General features: G+C 45.5%; 1 protein-coding gene across 1 annotated transcript in view; it reads right to left on the bottom strand.

Annotated features, from left to right (window-relative positions):
• The window catches only part of hdac4 (histone deacetylase 4), a gene marked incomplete in the record, with an annotated part of 176,098 nt that extends 152,908 nt beyond the window's left edge, over nt 1-23,190 (bottom strand). The window contains 1 exon segment of the mRNA XM_070543899.1: nt 23,126-23,190.
• Between the last annotated feature and the right edge of the window lie 4,004 nt (nt 23,191-27,194).

Raw genomic sequence — 27,194 nt, 5'->3', positions numbered from 1 at the left:
ATATATTGTGCAACCCTAACACCAACAGTGTTGTGATGCCCAGAAGGTCTGATGTCACCGATGAAGTCGCTGAAGCATGAGTTGTCAGAAAAGGGTCATCAATCCATCAGCTGGAGGGCAGCGATGCAATTCTCAGATGGTGTCTCTTTTTTCCAAAGACGCCGCACTATCGAGACTTTCATTTTTACAGTTTTTATGTGTAAGAAACAACCCATGAAATGCCATCTTTTTCTCTATCTTTGCTGTGCAAACCGCAAAAAGGTAAAAGAAATGGGTAAAAGGTAAATTCATAATTGCATCATAGGTATTTTTCCTACCATGTGGATTCGTAAAGCACTTTGTTCTCCCAAACTGATGCTTCAACTGAGCGGGTGTTTATGGTTTCCATGCAATAAAAGTTTCACTACACTTGACAGAGGAACAGCTCCAGGACGTCCTAATGGACTTTATTTCCCAAGCACTCTAAGCGCTGTCGGGAGTAATCTCAACAGCATAAAAATAACATGTGGTTGGACAGTGAGCAGTAAACAACAATTAACAGACCCCTTGCATAGCTGGTGAAATGAATCATTGAGAATGCATGTGCCAAGAAGACTGCTTCAACCTCTCAGTCCTGATTGAGTATAAATTATTCAGATGCTGAGTGGGATTAGATGCATCGCTCGTGTGCCACAGATTGTCAACAAAGACATATAAAAAGGAGTCAAAGTAAAAAAAAAAGTAACTACTACTACTACTACTACTACTAGTTTACCCGTTTAATTATAGATCCACTAGGATAAATACAATAAAGTTTGTCTCTCACCAAATAGAATATTTACTAAGAAATCATAACTATAGACACATTACTTGGTGTGTGTGTGTGTGTGTGTGTGTGTGTGTGTGTGTGTGTGTGTGTGTGTGTGTGTGTCTGCTCTGTCTTCTCCATCCCCAGTGAGTCGTGGAGGATGGCTGCTTATACTGAGCCAGGATTCTCTGGGGGTTTCTTCCTGTTAAAAGGGAGTTTTCCTCTTCACTGTCGCCAAATGCTTGCTGAGTATGAGGATTGATGTTAAGTCACTGACACTAGTCAGTGACTCGATGCAACCTGCTGGGTTCCTTATATAGGAAACTTTTTACTGATTGGCTTGATGAACTGACCTGGACTGGAATGTTTACTGTGTGAAGTGCCTTGAGACGAATCTTGTCGTGATTTGGTTTGGAGTCAGGTCAGTTTGTTCCGTCCCAGCTGACCGAGCTGACACCTGCTGCCGTTGCAGAGAGCGGGCAGCAGAAGAAGGCCGTGGTTCAGTGGTTCTTTCGGGTTTCTGAAGTGCCTCTGAGACGACTCTTGTTGTGATTTGGAGCTATATGAATAAACTTGAATTGAATTGAATTAAATTAAAATAAAATTACAAGAAAATGTGATTTCTCAAAGGAGTTTTACGAGTAAAAAGTTATAAGAGCTGATGTTTAAGGCCACTGTAACACAACATCTCCCGCTGCTTGTTTGCAACAGAAGTGTGAGCTTCGACTGCAAGAAATCTCACGAATCAGCTGTTCGCCGAATGTCCAGACGACAACGAACAAGAAGGTCTAGAGGTACCAACGATGGTAGGCTGAATACTTTCGATAAATCCTCTGAATCAATATGAAATCTACACCAGTGCATGAATAAAATCCCTATTGAGATTCTTCTAAACGTGCATCACAAGCTGTTTGTCTTTATTATTTTTCATTTAGGACGTTTGTTAAAAACTTAGTTAGCTAAAGCTAAAATGACAAATCTGCAAAACAACCATCTTAAAGCATTTTTTTCATGACTCAACAACTTCGTATAAATATATTGTGGAGAAAAAAATGAAGTGGTCCTCTTGCATTTGTCTAAAAACCTCAGCCAATACCACGGCTTGGACCGAAGCCAACAACTGGACCATCGGTTGTCACGCACATATTTAGCAACAGAACACCACTGGTGTGAGAGGTTCTCCGCTCAATAATGTCAGAGAAGTTCAAGTCAAAGTTAAAGTCCCACTAGTTGTCACACACACACTGGTGTGTGTGACATTTGTTTTCCACATTAGACCCCTTCCCGTGGGGAGCAGTGAGCTGCAGCCAGAGGGAACCATTTGATAGTTTAACCCCCCCAATCCGTCCCCATGCTGAGCAGGGGCCCATTTCCAAGTCTTTGGTATGACCTGTGCAGGGTAACTGGTTTGGAGAAAGGAAGGAGAAACAGCCGGTTGCTACCACTTCAGCTTCAGGACACATTACCAGAGTCCTTAAAAGAAAAACACCAATTAAAGTCACAGACAACAACAGACATTTGGACGTAGAAAATGGTGACTGGTGTTCATCACTCTCTCGTTTCCTCTCACAATGCATGTTCCCAACACGGAGAGCGTGGCCTAGGAATGACAGCTGTTGAAATGGGTGAGAGTTCTGTGGCCATGCTTGAATTTAAAAGCTATTATCTATTAGTGATGGTTTGAAGGCCGATTCTGTCACGGCGTGTGGGCGAGGCGAGCGGAGGTGAGGCGAGGATCCAAACGCGGGGAGGCAGACAGGCAGACAGGTAGGACGTTTATCATAAACTTTAATAAGAAACACGCAGGACACTGAAACCATGAACCGACACAAGACACAGAACAGAAGGGGCTTAAATACAAGAGGGCTGGGAGCTCGAGTGATTGGGAAAACGAGCAGGGTGGGAGGAGGGGGACCTGGAAGAGGCGTCGACCACCATCGACTTCTGAACCGTTTGCTTCTGGACCAGAACCATCTGCTTCTGGGCCAGAACCGTCTGCTTCTAGGCCGGAACCGTCTTCTTCCGGGCCGGGACCGCCTGCTTCCGGGCTGGGACCATCAACTTCTGGGCCGGAGGCAGAGCTGCTGCGGGAGGGGCTGCCTGGACAGGCTGGACCGGATGCGGTGCGAGCTCCGGGACCACCGCTGGAACAGGCTGCGACAGAACTGGTGGTGCTGGAAACTGTGAGAGCAGGGAGGAAAGACCGTCCAGCTGAAACTCCTTGAGGCTGAGGGTCCGTTGGAGCTGGGCCAGCTCAGCCCGGAGACCGGCGAGCTCCGCTGGGTGGACCCCGGGCTCGCTCCTCTGGTCCTGAGATGAGGGAGCCGCCGGCTGGACCGAGACCCTCTCCTGGCGGCCCGAGGAGGACAGAGCGTCCAGGCGCGACTCCTGGAAGCTGACGAGCTGGCAGACCCGGCCAAGCTCCGCCTGGAGACTGACGAGCTCTGTCAGCTGGGCTGCGGCCAATGCTTCTCCGCCTGCAGATGACGGAGGCACCGATTGGGCCGGAGACTAAACTGCTGGTCTGGCCGGGGGCGGGTCCAAGCTGCTGCGCCTAGCAGGGGCAGCGGCGAGCTCACAGCTCCGTCCCGGAACAAAGGACTGCGGTGAAGTCCCGGCATCTCTCCCCATGCCGTGGACCAATCCCAGGGGAGCACACAGCCAGACAGGTGCCCACGTAGCTGGAGTGATCCGAGTGCGTCTCTCGGTCCGATCTTTCATCAGGCTCCGGGAGGGTGGAGAGGATAGCCGAGGGTGCAGGTCGGTGCCGTCGTCTGCCGCGAGGCAGAGCTGGAGAAGCCGGTTGGTGGCTCGGGGTGAGCCATCGGAGCAGGTACTCCCACAGGAGAATCTCCCCACTGGATCCTTCAACAGGTCGGTTCATTCTGTCACGGCGTGTGGGCGAGGCGAGCGGAGGTGAGGCGAGGATCCAGACGCGGGGAGGAAGACAGGCAGACAGGTAGGACGTTTATCATAAACTTTAATAAGAAACACGCAGGACACTGAAACAATGAACCGACACAAGACACAGAACAGAAGGGGCTTAAATACAAGAGGGCTGGGAGCTCGAGTGATTGGGAAAACGAGAGGCAGGTGGGAGCAATTAACGAGACACGAGGCTGAACCAAACGGGAAGACAGGACAGGGTGTGACAGATTTCTGATTATTGTACAACTCTGATATGCCGATACCAATTTTACTCAATTCTGATTTATCTTGAAGCACTTAACGCTCTAAAGGACACTTACTGAACATTTCACATGTAAACCCTTGAATGTTATGGAATTTTGTTCTTTTTTTCACACAGTTTTTAAAATGTCTTACTTAATATATCTTTTACCTTTTTGTTTGTTTTCCAAATGTTTAAAAAAGTTTCTGGTTTTGGCTGCAAATCAAATCAAATTATGCACAAGTGATCAAATAATGAAAAGGGTGATTCTGTAAGCAAAAACTCCCATATGGAGGTTTTTTATTTATTTATTTATTTTTAACAAATACAAAGATGGGAATATGTCAGGTGACCTAATGAATCAATGAGCTTAATGAAAAAAAAATGAAGTAAACCAATTCTTCATGCTGTCTGATTGCAATCAACAATAACTTTCTCCACTGTTTATGGCTTTGTATTTTATTTTAAACTAGAAATAGGGTTAGGGTTGGGTTGGGTTAGCATGACGGAGACAAAAACGCGACATACAGTAACATGCTGTTATCTAGTTAACAGAAACGACCAGCTTTCTAGATCCAGATTATAATTGATTTCATATTTGTCTGCATGAAACACCAAGACTTTTATGTAATTTGACAAATCCTGATGAGATCTAAGATGCGTAGCACAAAACCATTTTTATATCTGAAGACAAATAAAACCCAGCATAAACTTAATAGCAACAAAACACACACTTTCTGTAGATATTAGATTTATTTTGTACTGCTTTGATGCAATAAGAATCTGAATAAACAATTACGACCCAGGAACATGTGACCAATCAGGAATGCCTTCCACGACTGCCAACCACTTGTTAACTGATGCTATGGAGCAAAAGTGGGTTCAATGTTGGGACGAGGTCCTGGCAAAGCGCAAAGGAGCTAAAATGGGTTTATTACCAGCAATGTAAGGCACGACCGAGCATAAGAGGATGGATAATTCACGGTTATGAACTCAGTGGGTCCACAGAAAGACCCATCAAGCCTCAAATCGCATCAGTTAAGGCTGAGAGCTTCTCTATAGATGCTTGTTGAAAAGTTTGAGTTCAACCTCTGAAGCTGCCTCTTGTTTATGTTTACAGCAACAAAAAGTAAATAAAAAGTTTACCCAACCTGAGCTTCCTTTAGCTGCCATTTAAAAACTTCCCCTTACTCAGACCTTACTCTCCTAAAACAATGTGTGTAACCGGGCGGCCGAGACACAGACAAATACATGGACGGAGACAACAACGCGACATACAGTAAGATGCTGCACGACGGGCCGAAGGGATGACCCGGCCAACATGTTTACACATTCCTGCTGGGTGGCAGGGTTCTGCCACCTTATTTGTCCCAAAGCACAACAGAGCCCATTAGAGTTCATTAGCGTGAGAACGTCAACAAACTGTCCACAAACGGGCAAATGCTCTCATTGCCAGCTTGTGCTGAACGACAGGAGTTAGACTAGACCAGACTCAGAGGAACTGAGCTAAACTGTCTTATTAATGAGGTCAGAAAGGCAAAAACACCCAAACTTTACTCAGATGTAAGGTGCACTAACTATCATGTTTTTGAGCCATTAGTTTGGTAAAATGACCCTTTATACACGGTGACTAAATAGTCTCTGAGCTCGAGTCTCTCTGAGCCGGTGACCTGAAGTCTCAAGGTCACGTATTTCGCAGGAGGCAAGTGACGCTTTATGACGGAGCATGTCTACACCTCAGAACCATAGCTGGCAGGTAGGGCTGGGCGATCTGGACCGAAACTTATACCTCTACATCTTTTAGCTGAATTCCAACATACAATACAAACACTCACCTAAAGGATTATTAGGAACACCTGTTCAAGTTCTCCTTAATCCAATTATCTAGTCAACCAATCACATGGCAGTTGCTTCAATGTAGGGCTGCACAATATATCGAAAAATTATCGTCATCGCGATAACAGGACGTGCGATAGGCCCATCGGAAAGCACGTCAAAAACAACGATAAATGTTTGGTTCAAACATTTCCATCCGTGTCATACATCAACTTTTTGTAAACCAGCTCTGTTTTTTACGCGGAAGTATTATTTGACCAATCAAATGTAGTCCTTCTGATATGCGGCCAATCAGATGGGTCCGTTCACGTAATACGCCCGCCCCCTACATAGACCCTAAGGATGGAAAGCAACACCCAAACTGAGGTAGCGGCGCCGTTCCCTTGTTCGTCATGCTGGCTCAGATTAACGAACGCACTTTGTGCTGATGTTTCTGGAATCAGCGCTGCTTTCAAACGTGAGTCCGCTCGGTGTCGTTAAGCAGCTGATAATAACCGGGCTGACTCCGACACGTGCCGGTGAACCAACCCACCGTTAGCCCCAGGCTCCGGTTAGCTTCCAGCTAAAAGGCTACAGCACTCTCCTCCCAGTCCCAACCTGCTAAAGAGGGCCTGGAAAAGTTCCCCCACACATCAAAGTGATTTTTCATTTATGAGCTTTTACAACCTTGTTAATCAGGATAGTTGATTTGCTGCTGCACATAAACTGTCAGTCAGAAGCTCTGCTAGCCGGTTATCTTAGAGGAGCTAGTTCAATTAGTTAGCTTGTTAACAGAATCATAGATGCAGTTTCATCATCTGAGCTGCTTTTTAAGATCTAGGTAAACTTGTTTAATTTGGGGTTAAAAACAAACGTTTTCACATATTTTCCATGTAGTTTTTTTACCGTGTTCCTCTTCTGAAAGGTAGACAATTGTTTTTCTCTTTCACTCAGAAAATCTTAATATTCTCCTAGTTTGGCCCAGCACAGTTCACTTCCCAGTTACAGCAACAGCCTTATATCATAACCACATAAGTGGAGAAAATGTTCAGTAGCAATGAGAGAATTTGCTGTTGCATTTAAGTGATGTTAACTATAATTTAACATTTAAACGTATTTTCTGATTTTTTTTATTTATCCAAAAGCCCTGGTAAGGGATGTTTTTCTGTATTTGGAGCTTTCAGAAAAAGTTTTATGGTGGAGGTGATGTTTTAAAGTCACTGAGAAACTGCATGCATGCAGTTTGTTGTTTAGCTGCTAATACAGTAGCAGGTGTAGCTGCTAATACAGTAGCAGGTGCGGCTGCTAATACAGTAGCGGGTGCAGCTGCTAATACAGTAGCGGGTACAGCTGCTAATACAGTAGCGGGTGCAGCTGCTAATACAGTAGCGGGTGCAGCTGCTAATACAGTAGCAGGTGCAGCTGCTAATACAGTAGCGGGTGCAGCTGCTAATACAGTAGCAGGTGCAGCTGCTAATACAGTAGCGGGTGCAGCTGCTAATACAGTAGCGGGTGCAGCTGCTAATGCAGTAGCAGGTGCAGCCGCTAATACAGTAGCAGGTGCAGCTGCTAATACAGTAGCAGGTGCAGCTGCTAATACAGTAGCAGGTGCAGCTGCTAATACAGTAGCAGGTGTTGCTGCTAATGCAGTAGCAGGTGCAGCTGCTAATACAGTAGCAGGTGCAGCTGCTAATACAGTAGCAGGCGCAGCTGCTAATACAGTAGCAGGTGCAGCTGCTAATACAGTAGCCGGTACAGCTGCTAATACAGTAGCAGGTGTAGCTGCTAATACAGTAGCAGGTGTAGCTGCTAATACAGTAGCAGGTGCAGCCGCTAATACAGTAGCAGGTGCGGCTGCTAATACAGTAGCAGGTTCGGCTGCTAATACAGTAGCAGGTGCAGCTGCTAATACAGTAGCAGGTGCGGCTGCTAATACAGTAGCAGGTGCGGCTGCTAATACAGTAGCAGGTGCGGCTGCTAATACAGTAGCAGGTGCAGCTGCTAATACAGTAGCAGGTGCGGCTGCTAATACAGTAGCAGGTGCAGCTGCTAATACAGTAGCAGGTGCGGCTGCTAATACAGTAGCAGGTGCAGCCGCTAATACAGTAGCAGGTGCAGCCGCTAATACAGTAGCAGGTGCGGCTGCTAATACAGTAGCAGGTGCGGCTGCTAATACAGTAGCAGGTGTAGCTGCTAATACAGTAGCAGGTGTGGCTGCTAATATAGTAGCAGGTGTACCTGCTAATACAGTAGCAGGTGCAGCTGCTAATACAGTAGCAGGTGCAGCTGCTAATACAGTAGCAGGTACAGCTGCTAATACAGTAGCAGGTGCAGCTGCTAATACAGTAGCAGGTACAGCTGCTAATACAGTAGCCGGTACAGCTGCTAATACAGTAGCAGGTAAAGCTGCTAATACAGTAGCAGCTGTACCTGCTAATACAGTAGCAGCTGTACCTGCTAATACAGTAGCAGGTACAGCTGCTAATACAGTAGCAGGTGCAGCCGCTAATACAGTAGCAGGTGCAGCTGCTAATACAGTAGCAGGTACAGCTGCTAATACAGTAGCAGGTGCAGCCGCTAATACAGTAGCAGGTGCAGCTGCTAATACAGTAGCAGGTACAGCTGCTAATACAGTAGCAGGTGCAGCCGCTAATACAGTAGCAGGTAAAGCTGCTAATACAGTAGCAGGTAAAGCTGCTAATACAGTAGCAGGTGCAGCTGCTAATACAGTAGCAGGTGCAGCCGCTAATACAGTAGCAGGTAAAGCTGCTAATACAGTAGCAGGTAAAGCTGCTAATACAGTAGCAGGTAAAGCTGCTAATACAGTAGCAGCTGTACCTGCTAATACAGTAGCAGGTACAGCTGCTAATACAGTAGCAGGTAAAGCTGCTAATACAGTAGCAGGTACAGCTGCTAATACAGTAGCAGGTAAAGCTGCTAATACAGTAGCAGGTGCAGCCGCTAATACAGTAGCAGGTGCAGCTGCTAATACAGTAGCAGGTACAGCTGCTAATACAGTAGCAGGTGCAGCCGCTAATACAGTAGCAGGTAAAGCTGCTAATACAGTAGCAGGTAAAGCTGCTAATACAGTAGCAGGTGCAGCTGCTAATACAGTAGCAGGTGCAGCCGCTAATACAGTAGCAGGTAAAGCTGCTAATACAGTAGCAGGTAAAGCTGCTAATACAGTAGCAGGTAAAGCTGCTAATACAGTAGCAGCTGTACCTGCTAATACAGTAGCAGGTACAGCTGCTAATACAGTAGCAGGTAAAGCTGCTAATACAGTAGCAGGTAAAGCTGCTAATACAGTAGCAGCTGTACCTGCTAATACAGTAGCAAGTGCAGCTGCTAATAAAGTAGCCGGTACAGCTGCTAATACAGTAGCAGGTACAGCTGCTAATACAGTAGCAGGTGTAGCTGCTAATACAGTAGCAGCTGTACCTGCTAATACAGTAGCAGGTACAGCTGCTAATACAGTAGCGGGTGAAGCTGCTAATACAGTAGCAGGTACAGCTGCTAATACAGTAGCAGGTGCAGCTGCTAATACAGTTGCCGGTACAGCTGCTAATACAGTAGCAGGTACAGCTGCTAATACAGTAGCAGCTGTACCTGCTAATACAGTAGCAAGTGCAGCTGCTAATAAAGTAGCCGGTACAGCTGCTAATACAGTAGCAGGTACAGCTGCTAATACAGTAGCAGCTGTACCTGCTAATACAGTAGCAAGTGCAGCTGCTAATAAAGTAGCAGGTGCAGCTGCTAATACAGTAGCAGCTGTACCTGCTAATACAGTAGCAGGTACAGCTGCTAATACAGTAGCAGGTGCAGCTGCTAATACAGTAGCAGGTACAGCTACTAATACAGTAGCAGGTACAGCTGCTAATACAGTAGCAGGTGCAGCTGCTAATACAGTAGCCGGTACAGCTGCTAATACAGTAGCAGGTGCAGCTGCTAATACAGTAGCCGGTGCAGCTGCTAATACAGTAGCAGGTACAGCTGCTAATACAGTAGCAGGTGCAGCTGCTAATACAGTAGCAGGTGCAGCTGCTAATACAGTAGCAGGTGCAGCCGCTAATACAGTAGCAGGTACAGCTGCTAATACAGTAGCAGGTGCAGCCGCTAATACAGTAGCAGGTACAGCTGCTAATACAGTAGCAGGTGCAGCTGCTAATACAGTAGCAGGTGCAGCTGCTAATACAGTAGCAGGTGCAGCCGCTAATACAGTAGCAGGTGCAGCCGCTAATACAGTAGCAGGTGCAGCTGCTAATACAGTAGCAGGTGCAGCTGCTAATACAGTAGCAGGTGCAGCTGCATGTTTTTGCAATAAAAATGTTATTTTGTAATGGAATTCATGCATTAGTTTTTGTTTGATTTGAACCCAGAGCAGACGTCACACGCCAGACGACATCAACAATGCATACTTTAGTATTTGTTCATTTATCGTAATATCGATTTCGCAATATTAAGCACTGTTATCGAATATCACAGGTTTTCCTAATATCGTGCAGCCCTACTTCAATGCATTTAGGGGTGTGATCCAGGTCAAGACCATCTCCTGAACTCCAAACTGAAGGTCAAAATGGAAAGAAAGGTGATTTAAGCTATTTTGAGCGTGGCATGGTTGTTGGAGCCAGACAGGCCGGTCTGAGTATTTCACAATCTGCTCAGTTACTGGGATTTTCACGCACAACCATTTCTAGGGTTTACAAAGAATGGTGGGAAAAGGGAAAAACATCCAGTATGCAGCAGTCCTGTGGGCGAAAATGCCTTCTTGATGCTAGAGGTCCGAGGAGAATGGGCCGACTGATTCAAGCTGATAGAAGAGCAACTTTGGCTGAAATAACCACTCGTTACAACCGAGGAATGCAGCAAAGCCTTTGTGAAGCCACAACACGCACAACCTTGAGGCGGATGGGCTACAACAGCAGAAGACCCCACCAGGTATCAGTCATCTCCACTACAAACAGGAAGAATAGGCTACAATTTACATGAGCTCACCAAAATTGGACAGTTGAAGACTGGAAAAATGTTGCCTGGTCTGATGAGTCTGGATTTCTGTCGAGACATTCAAATGGTAGAGTCAGAATTTGGCTTAAACCGAATGAGAACATGGATCCATCATGCCTTGTTACCACTGTGCAGGCTGGTGGTGGAGGTGTCATGGTGTGGGGGATGTTTTCTTAGCACACTTTAGGCCCCTTAGTGCCAATTGGGCATGGTTTAAATACCTTGAGCTACCTGAGCATTGATTCTGACCATGTCCATCCCACTCATGATCACCTTGTACCCATCCTCTGATGGCTGCTTCCAGCAGGATAATGCACCATGTCATAAATCTCCAATCATTTCTAATTGGTTTCTTGAACATGACAATGAGTTTGCTGTACTACAACGGCCCCCAGAGTCACCAGATCTCAACCCGAGCTTCGTGACCTGGATGTGCATCCCACAAATCTCCATCAACTGCAAGATGCTATCCTATCAATGTGGCCCAACATTTCTAAAGAATGCTTTCAGCACCTTGTTGAATTAATGCCACGTAGAATTAAGGCAGTTCTGAAGGCAAAAGAGGGTCAAACACCACATTAGTATGGTTCCTAATACTCCTTTAGGTGAGTGTATCTCAAACGTCTTCCTCCTGTTAAATATTTACAGATTAACTCCCTTCAAGCTGTCTTGTGAAACTGTAATACATACATTTATCAGCAGATCAAATTTTTTTTATTAAAGTTATTAAATGTGGCCGTAATCTCACAGTATTGACTCATACCAGTGATCATATTGTAATGACTCTCTAGTCACGCTTTTACAGGACTTTATTTTGGGCTACTGTCGGCAGTAACCCACTCCATACCAACCTTTTCAACAGAATCGCTCGTAACAGGGCTTTTCCTGGCATAACTAAATGGCAAAAACCGGAACAACTTTTTAAATAAAACATTAATCCCTAACATCAACTCTTCTGTTACAATATGTTTAAGGTATTTTGGCCACCGCAGCTTTCCGTACATGTTTCCTGATTACAAGGGGGGAGGGGTTTGGCTCGTCTCCCCACACAAGCAGAATAAACTGCGTTGGGATGAGAGTCAGGGTGAAAAAGCTCACTAAAACACAAACCACAAAGCCAGATGCAGAGTTTAGGGCACAACACTGTCCCAGAGGTTTCCTGATCCAACAGACACGTGAATACACAAAATGACTGCTTAGAGACGGTGCAAGCTAGCGGTAGCTGTGTCTGCTAACACCAGATATACACCGATTGTATATTTATATCGATATAAACGTTACCAAATCATCTCGTTTCTTGTCTGAACTTATATCGATATTTTTTATGGCTATCGCCCAGCTCTACTGTCAAGTCTCCCGTTCTGGCCGGGAAACTCGCATGTTTTACCAATTTCCCGCTATCTGTCCATATTTTCCTGGAAATTTCCTGTATTATGACCGGAGGGACGCTGCAGTACCGCAGCTGGAAAACTTCCCTTATTTTCAAATTCAGAACATGACATGTATGCTCAGAACAGACGAGCTAGAGAAAGTTGGCATTAATTGCTTCGTGCTCATCATGGCGGAAACAAAAAAAAACTTTATTCAAAGAAACAAAAAGACTCTCCGCCCGAAAGAGCTGTCAAACAAGAGTCAACGTAAGCAGAACTTTACTATGTGGTCAGCTGCTTTGAAAACACGAGCGCACAGCGTGGGGGAGGCGGAAACTGTTTTTGTGAAAGTCACTTTAAAAAACACACAAGCAAACCAAAGCTGCCTAGTGACCCTTCAAAAAAGGAAAGAAGCTTGACAGTGACGAACATGTTTTTATTTTCTTGTCACACCTGCTGCATTTCTTGCTCTTTACAGATGACCTCAGGACAAACTTTCCACGTGGTTTAGATGTTTTTCTGCTCCAGCACACCTGATTTATAATAAATAACTGTTAAAAGTTCTGAAGCGTGCCAAAGCAGCTATTGTCCAAAATTCCGACATGAACCTTGTAGTCATCTAAACCAGAAAAATCTATGCTTTAATGTAAAAAAAGTTTAAGAAGCGCAAAGAAAACCAGAATTAGAAATGTTAAAGCTGCTAAAAGTGGCTCATTATGGTAACCATGGTAACCCGTGTCTTAAATATGACGATCACACGTGTGAATCTTTATGTTTCCTGTAAGAGATGTTGAAATTTAACAGCAGCCTTTGCTCTCAGTTATAAGGTGGATGGTTTGAACTAAAATATTTGAAGTCCATGAAAGTTTTGGGTGTCGACTCTACCTTCTGAGGACATTTGAGGGAAAACCATAAGCCCTAAAGAAGTGAGAAAAACAGGATGAAAGACTAAAACAAAGTCTGCATTTTGATGTTTTTGTGTTGAAATAGCTGAGCAGCTCAGAAAAACACCACAACATTTCAAAATTAACTTAAGAGAAAGTATTTCCACATTATTATGAATTTTGTCTACATAATGATGTACAATCTAATATTGATTTTTTTTATTTCCCCAAAACTGTTCAACGTGAAAATTGACAGAAATACAAGCAAAATATTGGTGAAAGGTAGGGAAGTAAGAAAATATTGATGTGGCAATATAATGTGATATATTGTATCGTCTGCCCTGTATCATGATACGTATCGTATCGTATCGCCATAATTTCAACAATAAGGGGCTATAAAACTTGTGCAGAGGAAACCTTAATTATGACTGAAAATAAACAATAAAAAAGTTTTTAATAAGTTTTTCATTGGTCTCTCCCTAAAATTCCTCCCTAAACGGATCTTCTAACAGCAGTTACACGACGAACAACATTTTAATACTTTTATCGTGTTATTTCCTGCTTCAAGGCTGTCTGTGTGGGCAACCAGACCCTTCAGAAGATAACAAGCTGAAGAGGTCGATAGGTCATTTGAATCAGGTGTGCTGAATCATTTATATCCAAAACATGCAGGAAGAGGATTCTGGATCTGGATTAGCAGCTAATAGCAAAACAAAAACAAACCAAGTAAAAATAGAAAAGCAGTGTATGTTCAGAAGATTAAATATCTGACTCTCCATCATCTGTCAGTGCGGCGGCCAAAACCTGTTGCACATTCCTGACTGGCATGATCACCAGACAAGTAACGGAAAAGCGATTTACATGTTTAGTCACAGAAAAACAAAAAGTTCTGGAATGACCATCACAAACCTCACAGTGTTCAGGCAGACACAACTTAATTATTACATTGTCATGTGAGCAGCTAATTCCTACCTGGTGCCAAAATTAAAAACAAACCTGAAGATTAAAACTTTAGTGTTTCATGGGTTCAATGATCTTAGGATTAAACTGTGTTTAATTACTTAATTAATACTGCAGAAATATTGTTTTTATGCACCGAACAGCATGAAATAATATTCTTGAACATGTACAGTATGAACGATTCACATTCAACACTGCAAAGAGGTCTCCAGTTTATATTCCTTAAAGTTGCAATTTGTAACACTGACAGCCTGTGGTCAAATGTGGGTACTGCAGTCCATATTTAAGCAAAAATATCACTCTCTCACTCCCGTTCCGTGAGTTTTTTGGCTGTTGCCAGTTACGGATCAGCACCAGAAGATTCTACATCACACCAAACCTGAGTCAAACAGTAATTTCATAAGTAGATAAATACATTACATGTGGTGTTAGCACTCTTAGGTGTTTCATGGTAGGGAGCACTTACTAGACTTATTATGGTAGTTTCAGGGGCTTAGGTAGGATTTTCAAACTGGGGGGCCAAAGTTCCAATGTACCCTCCCCAAACACACACACACACACACACACACACACACACACACGTACACATACACACACACTATTGAAAGAGCCTTAACTAGAGCTCAGTCAGTTTGTGTAATTTCATCCAATGCCTTACGAAAAAACTAACACTATTATATACGTGTTTGAAGCCATTGTGCAATGGAGCGCTGGCAACAAAGCTCTGCCTGATCAACACTATCCAAGTCAGTCATTTTTTATTCTCCCAATAAAGTATTAACAGAAACCTCGTGCTTTATGCAAAACATGTTTCATTTAAACATTAACTGATTTTCAGCATACCAATCTTTACAGAAAACATAAAAGCCCTAAAAAACTGCACATAAATATATTTAAAAAACAAAATTCACTTATCACTTAGAGCAGTGGTTTCCAAACTTTTCAGCCTGACCAACAGATATTCCTTCGTATTTTTACGTTATTTAGAAATTGTCATTATAATTGGAATGTTTTCATTTATATATACTGTGGGGCAAAAAAGTATTTAGTCAGCCACCGATTGTGCAAGTTCTCCCACTTAAAATGATGACAGAGGTCAGTAATTTTCATCATAGGTACACTTCAACTGTGAGAGACAGAATGTGAAAAAAAATCCATGAATTCACATGGCAGGATTTTTAAAGAATTTATTTGTAAATCAGGGTGGAAAATAAGTATTTGGTCACTTCAAACAAGGAAAATCTCTGGCTCTCACCGACCTGTAAGGTCTTCTTTAAGAAGCTGTTCTGTCCTCCACTCGTTACCTGTATTAATGGCACCTGTTTGAACTCATTATCTGTATAAAAGACACCTGTCCACAGCCTCAAACAGTCAGACTCCAAACTCCACTATGGCCAAGACCAAAGAGCTTTCGAAGGACACCAGGAAAAGAATTGTAGACCTGCACCAGACTGGGAAGAGTGAATCTACAATAGGCAAGCAGCTTGGTGTGAAAAAATCAACTGTGGGAGCAATTATCAGAAAATGGAAGACATACAAGACCACTGATAATCTCCCTCGATCTGGGGCTCCACGCAAGATCTCATCCCGTGGGGTCAAAATGATCATGAGAACGGTGAGCAAGAATCCCAGAACCACACGGGGGACCTGGTGAATGACCTGCAGAGAGCTGGGACCACATTAACAAAGGTCACCATCAGTAACACACTACAACGGCAGGGAATCAAATCCTGCAGTGCCAGACGTGTTCCGCTGCTGAAGCCAGTGCATGTCCAGGCCCGTCTGAAGTTTGCCAGAGAGCACATGGATGATACAGCAGAGGATTGGGAGAATGTCATGTGGTCAGATGAAACCAAAGTAGAACTTTTTGGTATAAACTCAACTCGTCGTGTTTGGAGGCAGAAGAATACTGAGTTGCATCCCAAGAACACCATACCTACTGTGAAGCATGGGGGTGGGAACATCATGCTTTGGGGCTGTTTTCCTGCTAAGGGGACAGGACGACTGATCCGTGTTAAGGACAGAATGAATGGGGCCATGTATCGTGAGATTCTGAGCCAAAACCTCCTTCCATCAGTGAGAGCTTTGAAGATGAAACGTGGCTGGGTCTTCCAACACGACAATGATCCCAAACACACCGCCCGGGCAACAAAGGAGTGGCTCCGTAAGAAGCATTTGAAAGTCCTGGAGTGGCCTAGCCAGTCTCCAGACCTCAACCCCATAGAAAATCTGTGGAGGGAGTTGAAAGTAGGGCTGTCGCGATTGAGGAATTCCCCCTGCGGTGAGTCAGGGCAGCTCAATATTGCGATATGCGATATTATTGCACCCCGTTTTTATTTATGTACTTAGCAAATTTGTTTGTTAATTACTAAACTCATGGCAATATTTCCTTTGAAACATTGTGCTTACACATTTAAAAAACGTTAGAAAAAAATACATGGCCATTTTTAACACTTTATTGAATGCAGATCAAAGGGCAGTAACGGCATTCTCTGACTGAACTTAAAAACAACATTCAGGAGGTTTAACTTTGAAATGCAAATTTGGCTGCAACATCTAACAGAAATAAAAACAAGTGCCCTACTATCTCCTCGATCAGCGCGGACTTTACCTCTCAGCATGCGCTGTCGCGAGATTTAATCAAGTGCGGTAATTGCGGTGGCACGTCATGCAGCGCGGTGGGTTTCTTAATATCGCGATATATTGTTCTTGTGATTATTGCGACAGCCCTAGTTGAAAGTCCGTGTTGCTCGGCGACAGCCCCAAAACATCACTGCTCTCGAGAAGATCTGCATGGAGGAATGGGCCAAAATACCAGCTACTGTGTGTGCAAACCTGGTAAAGACCTATAGTAATCGTTTGACCTCTGTTATTGCCAACAAAGGTTATGTTACAAAGTATTGAGATGATTTTTTGTTATTGACCAAATACTTATTTTCCACCCTGATTTACAAATAAATTCTTTAAAAATCCTGCCATGTGAATTCATGGATTTTTTTTCACATTCTGTCTCTCACAGTTCAAGTGTACCTATGATGTAAATAACTGACCTCTGTCATCATTTTAAGTGGGAGAACTTGCACAATCGGTGGCTGACTAAATACTTTTTTGCCCCACTGTATATATATATATATATATATATAAAGCTCTTTTGAAATTTTATATTTTACTTTTTTTATGATTATGTGGCACACTTTGACTTCCATATCTAACGCATCGGCATCTGCCTCTTTTTTACGGCTTTTTTTTTTTTTTACATTGTTGCTACGTCTGTCACGTTAGCGGTGTTTTACCATCGTTTCTACATCCATCACGTCCCAGAGAAGGTGAAACCAACATCAAACCCAACGTTTGGAGCTTGTAAACTCCACACACCTCTCATGCAGCACCAGCTGTCTGATGCTGCAGCAGCGTCCATCTTCCTGGCTGGATGAGTGAATTTCTTCATCAGAGTCAATATTCTGCTTCATAATCAGAGTCAGTCATTACCAGACAAAGTGATCAGTCAACAAGGACCAGACCTGCTGGCAATTATACGTTTTATCTAATATTTGCGCTCTTCATGTTGCACACATCTCCTCCTCTCCCCGACTGGGAGCCTCTCGGCGGGAGGCGATTTTAAAACTCTAAAAACTCCCAAACTTTGCTCGGCCTGAAGGTTCCACACCTCCACTATCTTCTGGTGTAAAGTAGTAACTTCATGAGGGATCATGTTTGTAGGTGAGACTTGTTAAAGTCAGCAATGAGGCTTTGGCGCTTATAACGAGTAAGTCCCAACACCGACAACAACGTACTGAAACTAGAACCAACACGCATAAACAGACAGATCGGTCCCGCCTACTTACACTGTTGGTCTTTTTTAAATACGCAGTCATCGTTGCTCGTCTTTTTCACTTCATCCTGCATCCTAGCAGCAACCACTTGGTGCCTCTGGAGTCGGTGTTTGTTTACGCCATGCTGCATTCAATGTAATTGGAAAAAGGAGCTTCAAGCGATTAACCTCTGATTTTGTTTTCTTTCTGGCCTTGGGGGGGGGGACGGATCGGGGTCGATCTGAATCTGGGGGGGGGCATATCCCCCCATCCCCCACCCTAAAGGTTGGTTTATGCTTGACGCGTCCGCGAGGTCCGCACGGCTCCGCGCAGAAAAGTTGCGTCATTTTAACAACCACGCCCCTCCACCGCGTCTCCGCACGGCCCATGATTTCCGCAACGCGCACCTCGGAAAATTTCTAACCACGCGGACGGTCGGACGTGGAAAAACATGGCGGACCGGCACGGCAGAGGTTGGTAAATACAGACATTTGTATGATTCAGCTCTCAGAGATCACCGTGATCAACATGTTGTTAATAATTCTTGGAGAGAAATAGCTCGCACTGTCGGAAAAGACGAGGATGCTGTTAAAAATGCTGGAATGCCATGTTGTAAACAGTGATTTCTACTTCTACTATGGTGTAGTGTTTGATGCATGCCGTAGAGCTCCATGCTGCCCCCTACAGTTTGGGAGAATATTGGCTCACCGCAGAGACGAGCCGCACGAACCATAAAAGCTGCGAGTTGTGAAGCGCGTTCCATCCGCGAGCCGCATCACCGCGCGGAAAGTGAATGCGTCAAGCATAAACCAAGCTTAACTGTGCGCCTGCGTAGTTTGTCTCCAGCAATAGAGAGCCTAAATCACGCCCATCTACTTCTGGACCACGGGTCCCCAGAAGAACGAAAAAATGAATGCAAGTCAACGGGGCTAAAACGCTGTTTTATAATTCTGCTCGTTTTTTGCCGTGGATTTCACACATGATGTTTGTGAATTTTAAAGACACATTTTCATACCAAGAAAATGCTTGTTTTTGAACTAAGGGAAACGTTATTTTAGGTTTTGTGTGAAAACAAAGCCAGGACTACAAATTTGCATCACCAAAGTGACATCATCGAACCAGACACAGAGAAAACTGAGAAAATGGCCGTAGGTTCAGCAAACTTCAAATCCTTCTTTCAGGAAGAAAGAACCACAATAAATCTGGCCATGTGGTGAGTAGCAGCTAGGCTAGGGGAGAGGAGATTATGTGGTGACGTCACATATGCAACATACCGTAAATCCTCTAATACAGGCCGGCATTTAATTAAAGGCCGGGTCTCCAATTTTGGCCGGTGTCGGAGTCAGTGGAGGTAAATAATGGCCGGTCTGTTATTGTGGCCGGGTGGAATGTGGTAACAAGCAAGTATGAGCATCCCAGCGGCAGGGTTATAGTTCCCAAATCAACCAGCAGGAGGCAGTAGAGGTTCACGCAGACCTTTATTAGGCTTTTTCTTCAACACTTAGTAACGCTACAGACACGATCCTCTATCACGCTCCTACCACACAGAGTCACGGTGTCAGTTAACCATGCTAATTCAACCCGCTCCACAGAACACACATCACCTTCCCTGTGGCTTACATAACACTCACACAACACGCTAATCAACACATAGGAACTAGCAGAACGATAGGAAACACATATAACACAATACCCAGAATGCACCTGGCTTACAACCCCAGTCAGGTCATTACACTATCAAGTTCAAAGAGAACGTGCTGATTATGCTGCAGAACACTCTGGAGAGCAGCAGTAGGGGTTGTATGAACTAGTCAACTTCACTATAGTGACTTTTTATGCCTGTCGTCGACTAGTCGCTGTCACGTGATAATGACCAGCAAGATGCAGTCCTCGGAAACAACAGCAGCCTGCTGTCAGCAGGTGACAAGCTCCTGCGCTCGGGGTGGGGGTGGGGGTGGGGGTGGGGGTGGGGGGGGGCAACGCGCTGTGCCAGACCGTAGGTACTGACACGCGATCGTTCATGTCGGTTCATTTCCTTTAATGTTTTCTGTCTTTTATTTGCGCCTGATGCGTTTCGCTGCTGTGGAGCGGGGCACATCACCTTGTCCTCCGATGCACAGATCACTGATGCGGCCGGCAAGCAGCGAGCACTCCGCTGTTTTAGTGGTCGGTAGATCTTTTAGAACTGCAGTTCAAAGGTAACTCATGAGGTGAATATATATGAACCCAGGTAGCAGTTTCTCTTTAGGATTGAGAGGAGATGCAGGAAGATAATAAACAGGCAGGACAGAAAAATAGTCAAATAAAAACAAGTTAGTTTTTGTACCTGCTGGTTGCAACAAACAGACACCATTGAAGGTCATCAGAAGTGAGGAACAGAAAATGAAATAATTATTTTAATGTTTAGAGCAGCAGGAACTCCGAGAGGCTGCAGGCGCATCAGTGAGTTTGCGGCCGCTGCGCAGGGGGAGGGGGGAGAGGGCTGAAGCAGGGGGAGGGGGCTAAAGCAGGGGGAGGGGGGAGATGGCTGAAGCAGGGGGAGGGGGGAGAGGGCTGAAGCAGGGGGAGGGGGGAGATGGCTGAAGCAGGGGGAGGGGGAGAGGGCTGAAGCAGGGGGAGGGGGGAGAGGGCTGAAGCAGGGGGAGGGGGGAGAGGGCTGAAGCAGGGGGAGGGGGGAGAGGGCTGAAGCAGGGGGAGGGGGGAGAGGGCTGAAGCAGGGGGAGGGGGGAGATGGCTGAAGCAGGGGGAGGGGGGAGAGGGCTGAAGCAGGGGGAGGGGGGAGAGGGCTGAAGCAGGGGGAGGGGGGAGATGGCTGAAGCAGGGGGAGGGGGAGAGGGCTGAAGCAGGGGGAGGGGGGAGATGGCTGAAGCAGGGGGAGGGGGAGAGGGCTGAAGCAGGGGGAGGGGGGAGATGGCTGAAGCAGGGGGAGGGGGAGAGGGCTGAAGCAGGGGGAGGGGGGAGAGGGCTGAAGCAGGGGGAGGGGGGAGAGGGCTGAAGCAAGGGGAGGGGGGAGAGGGCTGAAGCAGGGGGAGGGGGGAGAGGGCTGAAGCAGGGGGAAGGGGGAGAGGGCTGAAGCAGGGGGACGGGGGAGATGGCTGAAGCAGGGGGAGGGGGGAGATGGCTGAAGCAGGGGGAAGGGGGAGAGGGCTGAAGCAGGGGGAGGGGGGAGAGGGCTGAAGCAGGGGGAAGGGGGGAGAGGGCTGAAGCAGGGGGAGGGGGGAGAGGGCTGAAGCAGGGGGAAGGGGGAGAGGGCTGAAGCAGGGGGACGGGGGAGATGGCTGAAGCAGGGGGAGTGGGGAGAGGGCTGAAGCAGGGGGAAGGGGGAGATGGCTGAAGCAGGGGGAGGGGGGAGAGGGCTGAAGCAGGGGGAGGGGGAGAGGGCTGAAGCGGGGAGAGGGGAGAGGGCTGAAGCAGGGGGAGGGGGGGAGAGGGCTGAAGCAGGGGGAGGGGGGGAGAGGGCTGAAGCAGGGGGAGGGGGGAGATGGCTGAAGCAGGGGGAGGGGGAGAGGGCTGAAGCGGGGAGAGGGGAGAGGGCTGAAGCAGGGGGAGGGGGGGAGAGGGCTGAAGCAAGGGGAAGGGGGAGATGGCTGAAGCAGGGGGAGGGGGGAGAGGGCTGAAGCAGGGGGAGGGGGAGAGGGCTGAAGCGGGGAGAGGGGAGAGGGCTGAAGCAGGGGGAGGGGGGGAGAGGGCTGAAGCAGGGGGAGGGGGGGAGAGGGCTGAAGCAGGGGGAGGGGGGAGATGGCTGAAGCAGGGGGAGGGGGGAGATGGCTGAAGCAGGGGGAGGGGGGAGAGGGCTGAAGCAGGGGGAGGGGGGAGATGGCTGAAGCAGAAACTACCGTTGTTAAAAGAAATGTGTTTAACTTTGAAAATGTGGGCGCAATTTTAATTGTCAAAAACTCCAGCGAACCATTAGTTCATTTTGCTCAAATAGAAATAGAGGCCTGCCTCTAATACTGGCCCTCCTTCCAATAAAGGCCTGGAGCTTGAGTCAAATACAGGCCCGGGCCTGTATTAGAGGATTTACGGTACCAATGTCTTGTTTGTAATCATGCCAATTACGGACTTTAACAAGCTAATAAATTCTCAAAGTACGTGACTGGCGTGGTCGAAAACACCCATAATTACTCTTCCCTTACATTTAAGTACAGCATATGTGTGATCCAGGGCATGGACGTAATTTTGGGGGGGGACAGGGGGGACATGTCCCCCACACTTTTTCCAAAGTCAAGTTTTGACCCCTGCACTTTTTTACCATCCAAAAACAATATTACGCTATATGAAATTGACACTGGTTGAGCTCTAGGACCAAGCAGAAAACAACTGTTTGTGTCGAAGCCTGTTTCCTATTAGAGCATACTGTAAAGATACCCCCCACCCCGTGTCCCCCCCTTTTCCAAAGTGAAAATTACGTCCATGATCCAGGGCGTAAGGCAAAGCGGATTAGCAAACAGCGTTTTTAGTCCCGTTGACTTGCATTCATGTTTTCATTCTTCCGGGGACCCGTGAGCCGACCGGAAAGGGAGGAGACTTAGACTTCCTGTAGGGCTTGTGATTGTCATCACCGACGAGGCGAGTCCTTACTTGTGGCTTAAATGAATCTATTATTAATTTGATTGGTTATATTACACATTACGGTGTTGTTTAACTCTGGATGCCACAAACAGCAACTTTAAAAGCTTTCCATGTGCTGGTAAATTATTTAATTAATTATTTTAGACTTTCTTTTCATTAAAAAACTATAAACGTGACTCAGTTCTGAGAGATTTTATTGAAATGAAACTGCTTTAATGCAACTGCACAAACAGCGGTGTCCCTGTGGGGTCTGCAGGTTTAAAGGGTCAGCAGGAGCTGCAGCAGCAGCAGAGACAGCCCTGCTGCAGCTCTCCGGTGTTTACACTCCAGCCAGACACAAGTTTACAGCCACAGCTGCGGCCGGGGGACACTCCCTACACAAACCCAGCTCTGTCTCCTCACACACACGAAAAACACGATCACAGATGCGCTGCTTGCGCCCAAACCCCCTAAAGCTCCTCTCAGTGCACGACTCAGCCTGGGTGACTTAATCCTGCACAACATCTGGCAACGCTTCACGCAACAGTCCAACGCGTGGAGTCACAAAAGCCTCCGCCTGAGTTTAGGTTCTCAGAACACCAGCGCAGAAGTTGCGCTTCATCCAGATTCTAGAACACGCTCCAAACCGGCGTTGCGCAACTTTTATGTCCGATAATAACAACAATAATAACAATAGCGAAGGTAACAACAGCCTAGTGCCTAGAGACAGTAACCCAGACAACAGAAGAGAGTTTGAACAGAAACACGCAAACAACCTGTCGGGATCTCTCTCTCCTCCGGTTTCCTGGTCCGGTTAGGACCGGTTGGTTCAGTCTACGACAGGGGTGGGCAATTATTTTTTCCATGGGGCCACATGAGAAATAGAAAATATTGTGGAGGGCCGCAGGCCAAAAGGCTGAAGTCAATTATGCATAATATTAATGGTATTTCTTTATAAAAAGCAGTAAATACCATTGTTTCTTCAAGCTGGTAAGAGTAGACTATATGTTATAAATGAGCAAAAAGGAAAAAGTGAGGTTGTCTTACAAAAATGTGATTTATTCAAATTTCCCAAGGCAATGGTAAACAAAGTGTGCACATTTGGTTTTTGTTAAACATTTGTGACTTATATTAGTTAACAGTTTCAGTCACATTCACTCCAAAACACATTCTGAGTTTCAAATATTGTTGGAAAGAGGTTCTTAGCATTCTACAGACACGCAGTATTGTCTGTAAAATAAAATCACTGAACTGTGATCTTGAGAAAGAGGTTTAAAAAAAGTGTCCCAGTTCACTGCTAGTTGCCTACATTTGTGGTCCAAACACCTTATTTTGTGTTTTTAAGTGATTTTTTTCTTATTCAGTGAGAGAAATCTAGTCTCTGCTGGGCTTTAACGAGTGCATCAAAGTCAGGTTGAATGTCTGAGGTGGAGAAGCGAAGCACAGCTGACAAATGATCATCAGTGAGAGAGGATCTATACCTGGATTTTGTAAACTTCATCATTGAAAATGTTTGTTCACAAATGTAGGTAGAGCCGAAGAGAACCAACATCTTCTGAGCATGTCTCCTCAGGTTTGGAAAGTCCTCCTTAAGAGAAGAGTAGAAATCCAGCAGAGATCCTGAATCTCTGCTTTCAAGTCCCAAACCCTCTTCAGCACTTTCCCCAGGCTGAGCCAGCTGACAGCTGTGTGGAGTCCTCCAAAAGAGCCACAAACTGTCTGTGATCCATCGCCCGCGCCCTGATGAAGTTTATTATTTTAGTAACAACATCAGTAACATGGTTGATTTTTAGCACTGACTTGCACAACACATGTTGGTGTATAATTCAATGCAAAAACACCTATTTTTGATCTGCATCGATTTCTGTCACTTTATCTTGCATGCGTTTCAAAAGTCCGACATTTTTCCATGTAAAGCCGGACGTACACTGTGCGACTTTTTCACTTTTTTGAGCCGATTTTCCAGTCGTGCGAGAAGCCACGACATCGGGGCGAGTTTTGCGCCGAGCGGTCGTGTAGTGTACAGGGGGTTACGAGAGGCGATTAACACCACGTGACCAGCTGCCGATCAGCAGTCGTGAGGTCGCAGGGACTTCTGGTGTGTTTAATATTTCGCTCGTCCCTCGTGAGGGTATCGCAGTGTTGAAGCGGCGCTGCGAGCAGCTGCGAGCAGCTACGATCCAAAAAGCATCAGAACCGCTCACGGCGCATGCGCGCGCAATCCTGCATCAACGCCGGCCGGTCGCTCGCTATTTCCCTAATAACACACGCTGTTCGTTTTTGTTTCTACACGTTTTTTTTACTCAAAGATTGTCAAGAAAGCGTGTTTGTCGTGTTCATGTCAAATTAAACTGATCACAAAACACAGATTCACTTTCTTTATTTCGTTTTCCTCATCCAACCCCCATAAATCCCTGTGTGTCCTCCTGCAGCACTCCCGAAGGACAACAGGCAAGACAAGACAAAAAACTCTGACGTGTTGAGTAAAAACTGCTATTTTTAGCACATTTTTAGGGCCGACGTGTTGCTACCAGACGTACAGTGTGAGCAGTCAGGTCGCATGCGAGAACTGGGTCGTGCAGTGTGAGCACATGACTCGTGAGATTTGCTCTGCGAGGAAGTCGTACAGTTTGAGCTGAAGCTGAACGCTGCGAGTGAAAAAGTCGCACAGTGTACGCCCGGCTTAAGCCCGGCTTAAGATTTGGACAACCGTCTGTTGTGACACCTGACAGTCTCTCCCATTTCAATCCCAGAGTGTCCGTGCACGCATTTACCTCTGTAAAAAGATCACTCCCTGTCGTTGTCCCTTTCATCCACCGCATTGCTGCCCGCTCCTCTGTGAGCTTGAAGTCCGTTATCCCCGGACAAATACGAGCAGCTGGGCTGTGTCGCGGACATCACAGCTCCCGTCTAATGAGAAAAAGTCACAACTTGCCACTTCACGTTGCAGCTGAAGCTCCAGGTTCCCCGCAATGTCCTCGATCCTCCTGGTCACGGTTCGCCTGGACAGCGGGATTTGCTCAAATGCGCCTTTTTTTTCAGGGAATATTAGTGCGGCAGAGTCCACCATGCACTCTTTGACAAACTCTCCCTCCGAAAACGGCTTTCTGTTTTTAGCTATTTTGTGGGATATCATAAAGCTGGTCCTGGCTGCTGCATCCCTGGATGTGTGAAGCTTAGTAAAACAGCCTTGCTGCTTTTGCAACTTTGCAAGCAAAGCTTCGGATGTCCGTGCCCTCTCAGCTCTCAGCATCAGACAAGTTCTTGTATTTTTCCGAGTGTTTCTTGTCGTAATGCCGACTAAAATTGTAGTCCTTAAACACGGCAATCTCCTCCCCGCAAACCAAACACACGGCTTTACCTCCGACTTCAGTAAAAAAAATACTTAGCAGTCCAATTTTTGTTGAAAATCCTGCATTCGGCATCTTTCTTTTTTTTTTTTTTTTTTGCATGAGCGGACATTTCTCAGGCTACAATCACCATGTCAACCGCGGGCACTTGTTGCTATACGTATTGCGTCATTGTGCACGTAAAAAACAACTTCAAAATAAAAGCAATGCAGCCTTAGCCCATGCATGAGGTAAAATGAGAAAATACATTTATTTTGTAATTTCCAATTAACCTTACGCGGGCCGGTCAAAGTCAACCAAAGGGCCGGATGTGGCCCGCGGGCCGTAAAATGCCCAGGTCTGGTCTACGACCATCCAGCCGTCAACTCCACCGCGCCGAACTAATCACGTGAAAGACAACGGACAACCTCCTGATTTCCGTAGTGGGCGTGGTCTTGGGGATTGACAGCTGAAGGGAGCGAATGAATGAATGAATGAATGAGGAAAGTTATTTTGGTCTTTTTAAAAAAAGTGACAAAAAATAGAAACAAGTTTATTTTGTACAGTTATTCTAGCAATCCTGGATTATTTGGTACAGATTATTAATATTTAGTGATAAATAAAATGTGTTTTTTTGCATATTTTGCATTTCTTTACAGGAATATGTTTACCAGAAGAGAACTGAATGTAAAACATGATATTTTTCAATTTTCTCCTTTTAAATTGTGTTAAACATGCTGTAAATACAACAAAGCATTAAAACAATAAACAAACAATAAAAGAACTTGTAAATTCCCAGAAGGACTCAAATATTTTCTGTTTCTTGGTTTTGAAAGAAAATTCGTTTTTATTTTATTTCAGCAACAAAAAAATCTGCTCACAAATCTTAGCTGTAATTTAAGAATTATGTTTTTAACCCTGATTCAGGCTCAACTTTTGTACATTTCTTTATTTTGATGATACTTCCCCATATTATGCAGTGAAAATCAACCCTAACGCTAATTGTGACTGAGTCAAGGAAGTTATTCATGAAATAAAAGTTCAATATTTTTTAAGTGGGCCACTAAAATCAAACTAAACTGATGTGTTCTCCAAACGATTTAAAACAGCCCCTGATGTTAGAAAAACTAAAGGAAAACAAATTACACTCACCCTGTCCAACTTTTACCTGTCCTCTATGACGTTTCCATTACAACACACAAGATTCCCATGGCAACAAAGGGATATAACCACAACCCAGACACTAACCACAACCCAGAGGGCGGATTCGTCAGACTTTACCTACCTGTGAACCCCGAGGAAGAGTTCATGGGGGGTGGACCATCAGATCCGTGGCGCCCAGAATGGACAGAGCCTCAAAGAGACATTCGTTATTTTTTAAATGAATATATTGTATATCATATTTCTATTTCACCTGTTCCTTTGTCTCTCCGACTGCTTTGAGCACGTACATGACACAAGAATTTCCCTCGGGATAAATAAAGTTGTTCTTATTCTTATTCTTATATAAGGTGTC

Source organism: Nothobranchius furzeri, chromosome 14 (genome assembly GCF_043380555.1).
Source record: "Nothobranchius furzeri strain GRZ-AD chromosome 14, NfurGRZ-RIMD1, whole genome shotgun sequence".
NCBI classification, from domain to species: domain Eukaryota; kingdom Metazoa; phylum Chordata; class Actinopteri; order Cyprinodontiformes; family Nothobranchiidae; genus Nothobranchius; species Nothobranchius furzeri.
This window is presented reverse-complemented; position numbering and strand designations above follow the sequence as displayed.